This window comes from Atta colombica, unplaced genomic scaffold, assembly GCF_001594045.1.
Source record: "Atta colombica isolate Treedump-2 unplaced genomic scaffold, Acol1.0 scaffold181, whole genome shotgun sequence".
NCBI lineage: Eukaryota > Metazoa > Arthropoda > Insecta > Hymenoptera > Formicidae > Atta > Atta colombica.
In genome coordinates, this window is record NW_017259273.1 from 313,892 (window position 1) to 319,958 (window position 6,067).

The 6,067-nt window shown below is 26.8% G+C and overlaps 1 protein-coding gene across 1 annotated transcript in view; it reads left to right on the top strand.

The window, feature by feature from the left end:
• Nucleotides 1-5,302: 5,302 nt before the first annotated feature.
• The window catches only part of LOC108686453, a 140,142-nt gene continuing 139,377 nt past the window's right edge, over nucleotides 5,303-6,067 (top strand). The window contains exon 1 of the mRNA XM_018191770.1: nucleotides 5,303-5,604. The gene's annotated coding sequence lies outside the window, so the exon portion shown is untranslated. The remainder of the gene's footprint in view (nucleotides 5,605-6,067) is intronic.

Below are 6,067 nucleotides of genomic sequence, written 5' to 3' on the forward strand. Positions count from 1 at the left end.
AGAGAGGGGGAGAGAGACAAGAAATAAATTTGGAATTGTATTTTTTTCTAAAGGCTTGTACCCTAAATTTTGAAATGACATAAATAAATTTTTGTCTCTTAACTCATTTTTGATATATTATTAAATCTAACTATATTTTGTATATTTTTTATTTGATAGAAATCTGAAATTGTTAATGTGTACAAAGTATTTTTACCTTGTATATAATATATAAATTTACAACAACACTACGAATTATTATTATTTATGAATGAAATGAAACATCATTTTCTGCAGAACAGGTTAAACTACATATAATGCACTACCAAACTATTATATTTCGAATTTTTGAAATAATATAAATGACAAATTAATTTCACATAAAGTACTAAAATATCAAACTTAAATATCTTGTAAGCAAATTCTTAAATGACCTCAAATACAATTGCTGTAAACACAATAACTATATTTATACAGTATATATTATTGCAAGAATATTGCAATAATATTACAAAATTATAATATTACATAATAATATTGCATAAATATTGCTGTAATATTAAATGTCCGTGAAAATCAATCGCAGAAATATTTCTGCAATTTTCTGTAATGTTCTAATACTATTAACGGTAATTATTCGGATGGGCGCACATTGTGCCGATGACCTTGATGTATATATAGTTTTAACCTGATGTTTTATCTAGTGAGCTTCGTTTATAATGATATCATAGATGAAATTTATTAAATGAAATATTAGGTTAAACTTAATTACAAGTTATCAGATAATAAAAAACCGGTTCTTAATGATCTTTGAAAGGTTTTAGGTGGCGGTCATCTGTTGTTTGTTCAAAAGTTATTAACAAGTTTAAAAAATAATGTCTTATAGTCTTATTTTTACCGTATATAATATTAAAAACTACTGTACTCTTCCTGCTTAGAGGCGTTCGATTTTCCACGCAAAGGGAGATCCACTTTCCCTTCCCTGATTAGGGACGTTCGACTTCCATCATGGTAGAAAAGATATAACAAAATGTGTGTGCAGTTGGATAATATCTCTTTCTAAATCTCTGCTCTCTCCATCTATGGATTGTTCGCAGTGTGAGTGGATTACTAACTGTGAAATGCTAAAAAAACGTGGAGCGGTATTCATAGTCCGTTTTATTTTAAAACCAGATTGACTTATGACATCTTAAGGTTGTCTTAAGTACAATCTTAAGATGTCGTAAGTCAATCTGAGGACTGTATTTATTAACATCTTAAGACATTATTTAAGACAGTTTTAAAATAAAAAACGAACTATGAATACCGCCATGTTTCGCGTTTTATAGTTGTAACTCTTGAAGCTCACGAAGATCCATAGATAAAAAGGCGAAGATTTAGAGAGAGAGAGAGAGAGAGAGACACTATCCAACTGTACGCATCATGTTATCCCTTCCACCATGTTATCCCTTTCAATGGAAAATTTTGGATGTTTTATATAATTCGAAACATTTTAAGTCAATAAAATGCTCTTTAAACGAATAAAAGTAAAGTGCTCTTTAAACGAATAATAAAATGTCCAACTTACTTTATAAATTATTCTCTTTCATATTTCATCAATTTATTTTTATCATACCTTTATGTGTTTTTATAGCTTAAATTCTTGATTATGAACTGTAAATAAGTAAAATATGTAAGTCTATATTGTCTATATTGCATTATATTAATTGTGACATCTTCCGTAGGAGAGGACATCTTATCCATAAATATACATATAAGGGGAAGATGTCATTTTTACAAAGTTTAACATCAATTTTTTCCAATAATACGAAATATTAAATGTTAAATTTGTAAATTAGTGTAAATAAAGAAAGATCTTTAGAATATAAATAATATTTTTTCATAATTTAATTCAATAACATTAAGAAGTTATTCAAAAACAAAAGTTTAAGTGTGGCGTCTTCCCCTCACCTTATATCGCAATCACCTCTTACGTTCACCAACTATTTTAAGAAACCTGCTTAAAAAAATCATTTTAGGAAACTTAAATTCATGAATGAAAAATCTTGTAATACTGCATTTTATAATCTATCCTCTCCGATTCTTACTTAGGAGAAATTGAACTCTGTTGTTTCCATTTATCAACGATGCCATATATTACTCGGAGTCATATAAGACATTATAATATTTAAACGATTACAGTAATATTATAGAGATGTATAATAATGTTTATACAATATAGCAATATTGCAGTGTGATATACCACATAGTAATATTTGATACTGCAGTAATGCATTGTATTATGATATATCACTGTAATATTTTGTAATATCTCAGTAAAATACTGCAATATTACATTGTAATATTTCGTAATATATTAATATCTCAATAATATTTTTGTAATATTGCATTTCAAGTTCTTATAATATTACTGCAATATTACATATACAATCATATTGAAAATGTATGCACTAGTCAGAATACATCTAATGTATATAATATATTATTAAGCATCCGTCAAACGTATTTCCAAACACTAGTAAAAAGAGAAGTATACTTACGATTTTGATATATTTTATTTTAGTAGAAAATTATTAGAAGAAATGTTAAAAAATAATTAGAATGCAATCGAAAATGTGCGTAATTGCATCTTCTCCTTTAAATTAAACATTAAGAGAGTTTCCTGAATCGACCAGAATATCTCTTTGACGCATGTTTTGTCATTGCTCTATATGTAAAAGCACCGATAATATTTAAATTTAGTGTTTTTTATGTCAGCGTTATGATTATGTAATTTGTATTATAAATGTATCTTTGATTTTCTATTTCCTAAGTATTTCACCTTGTAATACTTGTTTATAATGCACGTTTGTTATTATTAACCATATAGCTATTACACTTCCTGTGTACATGCGTGAATATTCATGCATTTATAAATATGATAATATTTATATATAATAGTTATATATAATAGTAATTTATAAATAATCAGATTAATGCATTTTAATTGAAACTTCTAACGGTCGAATAAAAACTCCTATAAGAATCTATTTTTAAAAAATTAAAATTATATGTATTCATAAAATAACTGATTTTTTTTATATTCGAAAATTATTTCTATAAAATTCTGTTATTAGATTAAAATCAATGTTTCCAAAATATTGTTGTATGTACCTACTTTAATTCTTAAGAATAAATTTTCAAATTAATTTCGCGTAATAACTTCTATTTCAATTTTCAATTAGTGAATGATCGAAATAAACATTTGATTCTCATTTAGTTTATTTCAATATTCCCAATATAAATAGAATTTAAAAAAAAATAAGACGGACCTTATTTGGTTCAGATATCTTATAAATTAAAAAAAGAAGTAATTATACTTATTTTACAAATTTATAAATTATTTAATTAAATTTTTTATTTATTTGAATTAATTAATTATTTCGTTCTTTTCCTTAATGAACTCATAATTTTGTTGTCGCTTTATTTTATTGCTGTTAATTTTATTCCTTTGTTACGTAAGATATCATATCATTGGTTATAACTTCAAACATTTAAATCTCAAAGTGCGCAATAAAAGCAGACATAATTAGTGGTATATTACTTTTTATATTAGTAACAATAATGTTTATCAGTTCATGATTAACGATCGGCAATCATTTTCTCATATTATTGATAATTCTCATTGACGATACAATCTCGAAGCTCTACCAGTCCATGTCAATCGATATTTCTTGCTTTTGCATGTGTGTGTGTAATTCTGAAAAGTAACTTTCCTTAAGAAAAAGATAAAAAGAAATAAGATAAACATAATTCTTAATACGTACGTTTTTCTGTATTAAATATCTGTACAAAGATCGAAATTTCAAGGATCTGTATGTAATACGATATATATCGAATTAAAGATTATATTGTTATTTTATATACAATGCTTTTTGATGAATCAAATTCAAATAAATATTTAACACAAAAAGTGGAGACCATATTTGATTAAAGTGAGTCTTAAAAATATTTTTATATAAATTTTTACAATTTTCAATTCAAATAAAATGAATTTTATAAAAATTCATACAATAAGTTTATTATTAAGTATCAAGACTAAATATAGCTTCTTTTGGTTATTTATGTTGAACATTTCTCAATCTGTTTTCATATTTAATATTATTCAAATAAATATTTATATATTTAGTGCAAAATACATTCGTATAAAAATCTGAGCTATATCAAAAATTTAATATAAAGATATTGCTTGCAACAGTTGCGGTCATTACTGCTAATATATAATAGTACAGATTCAAATTTTAAAATGCATGTAATAACATGTCAAATCATTACTATTATTATTATACATAACATTTCTTTAGTCCTTAAGTATTAAGGTAAAAAATAGTGACACTTTTACTGAGATTGATGTCTAGAACGATTAAAAAAAATGAAATGAAAATATAAATCTATGTTTTATTAATCAAACCGTTATGAAGTCTTTATTAAAATACTGAAAATGAGACAGATATAGTTTTTGTTTCTTTTCGCGTGGTCTCACGGATCAACCTTAGTATTTGAGGTAACCATTGAATGTATAATACAAATTTTTCTCTATAAGATTTAATTCTAAAGAAAATCAGGAGTAAGAGATCAACAAGAGAAATGAGAACGTAATGTAGGTTAAATAATAATAGTAATGATAATGCAATTAAATGAATCTCATTTTAGACAAGCTATAATTCATGATAGAATTCAATTATTACAATCCTATATATGTGGTTGCAAGACGAAAATATTTGAAGGGAATACAAACATATAAATCGTATAGCAGAGAATAGACATACATTTATAATACACATGTGTGTTATACATGTGTTCTGATACACACGTCGTGTTTAATTTAAATATATACTATTATTATATTTTTGTAAATAATTGCGTTACAAACATTTTTTGCAATAGAAATTATTTATTTTGTTTATTTAAAATTAAAAGATTATAAACTAAAGAGATTGATGTGTGCATGGCATAAATGTCTCGATATTTTAATTTAGATTTATCCCAATCTTTTCAATCTCTTTTTTTACTTTCTCTCAACGTTCTCTGGACTTTGTTCTCCTCTATCTCTAATACAGAAAAGAATATCTCTATTCAAGTCGTATCAAGGATCCATGACATATAGATGCTGCATGCAGCAATAACAACTGAGGTCGACTCCTCTCGGTGAAGGTTTTCACCCCACTTTCGACCAAATACAGTCCCCACCTAGGCTCTCATTGCGTACCTATCCCACCTCAGGTTCTCCAACAACACCTGCCGTGTTACGACGGCGAACGACTGGCTTTTCGCCAGTCTGATGTATTTGCGATTGTCGCAGGTTCTCCCGAGATTCTTGTCGCGTGCAGTGAGTTCTGTCGTTCACCAGTTGATTGTCGTCCTTTTTTTCTAGTGTAGTGATTTATTTGTTGTTATACACTGACCACGCGACTAAGGTTGTCGTCCGAGCGCGTTGTTCCCGCGTTTTGTTTTCGTTTATCGTCGAAAAGCTGTGTCAATTGCGAAATCGCAATAGGATTTTCAAATCGGAGGATATCTCAGAGTGATAGCAAGATAATGGTTCGTTATGTCGAAGAATCCGAAGATAATTTAAACATTTGCAATGTACGAAATATTGATATTGAAATCTTAAATTTTCAAAAGTTTTACGAGATTCCAAATCAATTGACTTGCGCGCTAAAGTAGAGATTTGATTTTGTCAGATGTGATAAAAGATAACTGTGATTATCGCGCGATTTATTTTAATAAATTTAATATATTGTGAAATTTCTTTTGTCATATCTTATTTATTTATTAACGATAAATTAAATATTTAAATTTGTGTAGTATTCAACAAACTATAAATTTATATTTTAGATTAAATAATTTCGTTCACTTGCGTAACATTTTATGCTGTAGAGAAAATATTTTGAAGAATTTTGATTAGAACTCCTTGCTTTTAAACATCTTAATAACTTTAGTTATTAAGATTTATATCAACTAGAAGATCAAGCAATTCTGTGAGTTCATGTGTGTGTGTGTGTGTGTGTGTGTGTGTGTGTGTGTGTGTGTGTGTGTGTGTGTGTGT